Genomic DNA, 7,221 nt, shown 5'->3' with positions numbered 1-7,221 from the left:
TGTTGCATCGAATTATATATCATGAACTTCTTGCAAAATCATTTCCCAAAGTGATTGCTGCTATTCTTTGTACAAATGAATCAGCCGAGTCTGGGCAAAGTCTAGTGACTTGCCTAGGATCATGTATTAAATTAGAGGTATTTACAAAATTCTATACCTTCTTAGCTCCTACTGCATGCTGGAGTCCTGAGTAGTACAAAGAAGTTGAAACAGATATTTCTCCAAATATAATTATATATTATATTATTTATTATATAAATTTAATCATATATTAAATTAAACATATATAATATAGGGGCTGGAGAGATAGCATGGAGCTAAGACTTTTGCCTTGCATGCAGGAGGTCGGTGGTTCGAATCCCAGCATCCCATATGGTCCCCTGAGCCTACCAGGAGTGATTTCTGAATGTAGAGCCAGGAGTAACCTCTGAGCGCTGCCAGGTGTGACCCAAAAACCAAAAGAAATATATGTATATAATATAATTGTAAATTTATATATTTACTATATAAATATAATACAAATAATCAACAAACTCATGGGGAAATTTTCTGTACCTCTAATCACTAAGAAAATACAAATTAAGGGGCCAGAGAGCTAGATCAGCAGTAGGGTGTTTGCCTTACACCAGAGCTTTTTAAATAGTGACCCTAGGTGGTCACGAGACTCAGTAAAGTGGGGCGCGTTTGACCTCAGCCAACACTGTCATAACAAGCTAAGCCCAGTGTTTGTGTCTCTGTATATCTCTGGAGGTGAGAGTTGCTGTGTCTTGCTTCAAACCCCGCTTCAAAAAGCTATGCATTGCAAAATGTGCTCATTGTAGCCATTAATCCAGATAGCACCTCTGATTAAAAAATCAGCTCAAATTATTTTTTATATTTCCGTTTTGAAGGTTAAAGGTCTTTTTTAATAAAGATACTATTTACAGTCGTGTGGTGGAGTGTGTGAAAAATGTTTTCTTCTTCCTAGGGGGGCATGACAGAAAATAATTGAGAAGCACTGCCTCACACACAGTCGATCCAGGACAGATGATGGTTAGAATTCCGGCATCCTAAATGGTCCCTCGTGCCTGCCAGGAGCGATTTCTGAGCACAGAGCCAGGTATGACCAAAACCAAAAAAGAAAATACAAATCAAAAATGCAATGAGGGGGCCCAGAGATATAGCACAGTGGCGTTTGCCTTGCAAGCAGCCGGTCCAGGACCAAAGGTGGTTGGTTCGAATCCCGGTGTCCCATATGGTCCCCCGTGCCTTCCAGGAGCTATTTCTGAGCAGACAGCCAGTAGTAACCCCTGAGCACCGCCAGGTGTGGCCCAAAAACCAAAAAAAAAAAAAAAAAAAAAAAAAAAAGCAATGAAGGGAGGCCGGAGAGATAGCATGGAGGTAGGGCATTTATCTTGCATGCAGAAGGACGGTGGTTTGAATCCTGGCATCCTATATGGTCCTGTGAGCCTGCCAGGAGCGAATTCTGGGCGTAGAGCCAGGAATAATCCCTGAGTGCTGCCGGGTGTGACTCAAAAAGAAAACAAAATATGAGGGGCTGGAACGCTATACAGCAGGTAAGGCACTTGTCATACTCTAAGCTGAGTTAGTTCCCCAGCATCATATATGGCCCCCCAAGCCTTGCCAGTGCATATTCAGGAATAAGACTGGGTGTGACCCCTTAATATTTTTAAACATTAAAAAAATACATTGAGGGACCAGCGAGGTTGCGCTAGAGGTAAGGTGTCTGCCTTGCAAGTGCTAGCCAAGGAAGGGCCGTGGTTCAATCCCCCAGTGTCCCATATGGTCCCCCCAAATCAGGGGCAATTTCTGAGCGCTTAGCCAGGAGTAACCCCTGAGCATCAAATGGGTGTGGCCCAAAAAAACAAACAAAAAAAAATACAATGACTGGAAGGACGGGCTCATGATATAAAGCTCATCACAAAGAGTGGTGAGTGCAGTTAGAGAAATAACTACACTAACAACTACCATGACAATGTTAATGAGTGAGAGAAGTAGAATGCCTGTCTCAGTTACAGGCAGGGGGTGGGAGAGGAGGGCAATGGGGGGGGCATTGGTGGTGGGAATGTTGCACTCGTGAAGGGGGTGTTCTTTTTATGACTGAAACCCAACTACACTCCTGTTTGTAATCACGGTGTTTAAATAAAGATATTATTTTTAAAAATAAAAAATAAAGTGCTTTGACCCTAAAAAATATTGCAAAATAAATTACAATGAGGTAACATTTGCTAGCTAGCTAGCTAGGATTATTGTTATTTCACACATAAAACATACACAAAAACACACACAAAAACCCCACAATCAAAATAGCAAGATTTAGATAAAAAGACAGTACAGTGGCTAAGGCACTTGCCTTGCATACAGTAAAGCCCAGTTCAATCTCTGGCACTGTATACACTTGATCCCCCAAGAACTGCCAGGAATAATCCGAGTACAGATCAGGAGAAAGCTCTATGCACTTTACTTTCCCCCCCAAAATAAGGCATGAAAGTTGGGTTGGAGAGGGTGTGTTCAGAAATTAATTAACTACAGAGTATAGCTGACCTTAGTTCGATCCCTGGCATCACATATGGACTCCCAAGCCCTGCCAGAGACTGTTTGGCATATCTGTGAGCCAAGATGAGCCAAGATGAGCATGTACCCTGTGCAGCAATAGCCTGCTTTGTCCATTCTCCTGAGTCCTCTCTCTGTCCTGCTCACTTTGTCCCTAGGACCCAGGGCAGCAGGCTCCAGCTGGGGGAAGGATTCTTCCCACATCTCTGATGGGGGGGGGGGGGCGAATGGACTTGGCTCTCCCGAGAATGTCGCTGTGGAACACGATGCCCTGCTTTCTGCCATTTGGAAGGAATGAGAGTGGGATTAACCAAAACAACAAAATCCAAACCCAAACAAAAACATGCCACTGTTTGAGAATCAGCCTCAGAAACAATCATGGTCTTGTTTTCTGGGTCATAATAAAATAAAGGATTTACCTAAGAGCTCTGTTTCAAACAAGCTGAGAGAAGCTGGACTCTAAGTAAGAAAGAAGGCCTTGAGGACTCTGAGGTCCCACTGTGAGTGTGTGTGTGAGAGTGAGAGAGAGTGTGAGTGTATGTGTGACTGTTTATGTGTTGTGTGTGTGCAGTGTGAGGGGTGTGCATATGAATGGTGTGTATGTGAGTGAGTGAGGTAGGTGAGTGTGTGTCTGTGCATTGGGGACAAGGGGTTGAATATCCAATTAGTAGAAAATGATTTGAGATGAAATGACAGATAGTTCAGTGGGCAGGGCATTTGCACTGCATGCTCCAAACCAGGGTTCAAACACTGGTATCCCATATGGGCCCCCTAACCCCACCAGTAGTGATCTCTTAGGAAAGAGCCAGGAGTAAGCCCTGAGCACCATAGAGTGTAGTTCAAAACCCAAAAAGCAAAAAGGTTAAACCTGGGGCCGCAGCAGTGGTGCCAGCAGTAAGGTGTCTGCCACTCGCTCTATCCTAGGATGGACCGGTTTGATTCCCCGACATCCCATATGGTTCCCCAAGCCAGGAGTGATTTCTGAGCAAATAAACAGGAGCAAAACCTGAGCGTCACCGACTGTGGCCCAAAAATAAAATAAAAAAAAGTTAAATCTACATCTAACTGTGACATTTCAAACTGCTCAACAGATCTTGTCATTACTGGCAGCCTTCCAGGCCTGGGGCCAGGAACACAGCTCAGTAGTCAGTAGTCAGTGTGCCTAGTCATATTGAATGCCTGGCACTGTATGACCCAGCCCCACATTATGCCTGGATCACCATCATGGTCCCCAGCAGTGCCTTAGTGGTGCTGTATGAAGCACTCTGCAATGACAGGTGAACACTGAACAGACCATCTGGCTGGTCAGCCATAGTTAGTAATGAGTGGGCCTATTGTGTCAAGAGACCTGCTTGGGAGCCTTCCTCACCATATCCCCTTGATGCTTTCAGGGGTCCTCAAACTTTTTAAACAGGGGGCCAGTTCACTGTCCCTCAGACCATTAGAGGGTCTGACTATAGTAAAAACAAAACTTATGAACGAATTCTTATGCACACTGCATATATCTTATTTTGCAGTGAAGAAACAAAACAGATACAAATACAGTATGTGGCCCGCGGGCCATAGTTTGAGGACCACTGCTAGATGGAAAGAAAGGTTGACTTTTCTGACACCAGCAAGCAGACTGCAAGCAGGATGCAGTGAGTTTAACAGAAAGTAATAAACTAAGACTGGGGACAGAGAGTTAGCACAGTGGTGGGGCATTTGCCTTGCATGCAGCCAACCCAGAAGGGACTCGGTTTGATTCCCTACATCCCATATGGTCCCCCAATCTGCCAGGGGCAATTTCAAGACTGGCTCTGCTGCTAGTCTTAAACAAGTCAAGAAAGCATATAGGACAGACTCACTTTGTGGATCCAGGTGCCGAGGTTGATAGAACTGTAACTGGTACCAGCACCACCAGAGAAACTCGGACCCATTCTAAGAAGGAGAAGCTTCAGGGGACTTACTACAGTTAGTTACAAGAACAAGCAGGTGTGGCACCAAAATTCCAAGCTCTCCCCTTGACTATGCTCTAGACATAGACTCTTATCTACAGAAAGCTCCAGACAGGCAGGGTCAGTTGCAGAAGCAATTTGGGCATACACCCATCTGGGGGGGGGGGGTGTCACCTGCATTGCAATTTGAGTTGTGTCCTTTCTCATATTTCCCCTCTGGAGAAGCCTGTGCTTCTTTGGTTTGTTTGGTTTGGGGCCTCCCCTAGCAGTATTCAGGATTTGTTCCTGGTTCTGTTTTCAGGAAGCACTCTCTTTTCTCCTCATAATATCTAAATCAAACAGTTTACAGCCCAAAGTTTTGTTGTTTGTTTGTTTTTTACTTGTTTGGACCCCACCAGGAGATGCTCAAGAACTACTCTGGTTCTACACTCAGGAATCACTCCTGGAAAGACTTGGGGACCATATAGGAGTGCTGGGGATAAATCTGTGTCAGCTGCATGCAAGGCAAGCATCCTATCTACTGTGTTATTTCCTCAGTCTCATTCTGAAATTCTTTCCTATGTGAGTATGACACAGAAGTCTGGGAAAAGGTAAGGATTGGTTTTCTTTTTCTTGCAAAAGGCATTGGCTCCCTTTGGCCACAATGCCCAGTGAACTTATGTATTGATGACCATCTCCTATATCTAGAAGATGGTAGACCTAGGGTGAATTCAACTGCCCAGATGTACAGCCCTTACCTGTGTCACACCCCACACACATCCCAGGTGAGGGAAGTGGATGAAGTTGGAAGGCAATAACCTCCCTTTCTTTGGCTCCTCACTTCTCCCACCAACATAACATGGGGAACCCCAGGACACCTACATCTATGGAGGGGAACCATTCAAACCATCTATGACACCTCTATTATTGGAGTCCATTCTTGAAACCTGCATATTTTACTTATAAAAATAAGTCTTGGGCCAGAGAGATAGGACAGTGGGTAGGGCACTTGCCTTGCAAGGGGATCACCTGGATTAAATCTCCAGCACACATATGGTCCCCTAGGCCCAGGAGTGATCCCTGAGCAATGAGTCAGAAGTAAACCCTGAACACCACTGGGAATGGACTAGAAAATAAAAACTAAAAAACTTTGGGGCCGGAGAGATAGCATGGAGGTAAGGCACTTGCTTTGCATACAGGTCGGTGGTTTGAATCCTAGCATCCCATATGGTCCCCTGTGCCTGTCAGGGGCAATTTCTGAGCATGGAGCTAGGAGTGACCCCTGAGCGCTGCCGTGTGTGACCCAAAAACATACAAACAAACAAAAAACTTTAAGGGCTGGAAAAATTGTAGGGTAGGTTGTATTTCTTGCATGTGGTTGACCCATATTGATCCCAGAATCCTTTATGGTCTCCTAAGAACACCAAGAGTGAACCCTGAGCACATTGCCCTGAGCAATGCTAGATATGGTTCCAAAACAAAAAAAATTTTTTTGTTAAAATGTCCTGGGATATTAAATTAGGTTATTAGCTGAGCAAGTCTCCTGGATAATAGGAGTGGGTTTTAGTCTAAGTAAAGGTATCTTGTAAACAGTTATTAGAGAGAGGCAGAGTTTAGATAGGTACAGGGAGGAGAAACAACAGGACAAGAGACCATGGTTGGAGTGATGAGGTCACAGATAAAAGGAAGCCAATGGCCCACTGCCCTTGAGCAGGGGAGTAAGGATAGCTTCTGAGTGTCTTTAAAAGGGGCATGATCTGGTCCACACCTCCACATTGTCTCCCTCTATAAAACTGATTTCAAGGGGCCGAAATGATAGTACAGCAGGTAGGGCATTTGCCTTGCATGCAGCCAAACCCAGGTTTGATTTCAGCATCCCACATAGTTCCCCAAGCAGAATGCAGAGCCAGGAGTAACCCTGCAAAATCGCTGGGTGAGGCCCAAAGCCCAACACCCAATCCAAACCAAACCAAACTGATTTCAAGCTACAGTTTCTAGGACCATACCAGCTATGGAAAATGCATAGTACTGAGCAGACTATGGTCTCCAGGTTCATGGGTCTAATTTCTCCCTCCTTCATTTGCCCTCACCCCAATCTCTTAGGCTCTTTATGCTTCAGCAAGTCTAATCTAGTTCTGCCTCAGGGCCTTTGTATTTATCAAATTCTTCCCCGGGCAAATTCTTCCCCTGCTTCTGACAATGCAGGTCTCCGCATACATTCCAGGCCCATTCTTCCTAAGACTATGTCTTAGTCACTGTCATACCCTATAACTTATTAGGCTTGAGGCCCACTAGAGCTTTTCCTAGCAAGGGTGCCATGCAGTGTTGAGGCAACAGTTGAGGGTCTTGAACTCACTGGGCCCAATGGTTTTATTTTCATTCTAGCATTTGTCACTTGATAGTGTTATGTATTTTTCTTTTTCCTTGCTTTTATTAGACAACTGCACTAGAAAATGGGATTCAAAAATCTTTTCTGGGGGCTGGAGCGGTGACACAAGCGCTAAGGCCAGCCTTGCCCACGCTAGCCTAGGACGGACCGCAGTTCAATCCCCTGGCACCCCATATGGTCCCCCAAGCCAGGAGTGATTTCTGAGTGCATAGCCAGGAGTAACCCCTGAGCATCGCCGGGTGTGGCCCAAAAACAAAAACAAAAAAACACAAACAAAAATTTTTTTTATTTTTTTGCTTTGTTTTGGGCCATACTTGGCAGTGCTCAGGGCTTATTTCTGGTCTGGTTCTGTGCTCAGGGATC

Source organism: Suncus etruscus, chromosome 14 (assembly GCF_024139225.1).
Source record: "Suncus etruscus isolate mSunEtr1 chromosome 14, mSunEtr1.pri.cur, whole genome shotgun sequence".
In the NCBI taxonomy this organism is placed as follows: Eukaryota; Metazoa; Chordata; class Mammalia; order Eulipotyphla; family Soricidae; genus Suncus; species Suncus etruscus.
The sequence above is the reverse complement of the archived record's forward strand: the minus strand, read 5'-3'. Positions refer to the sequence as shown.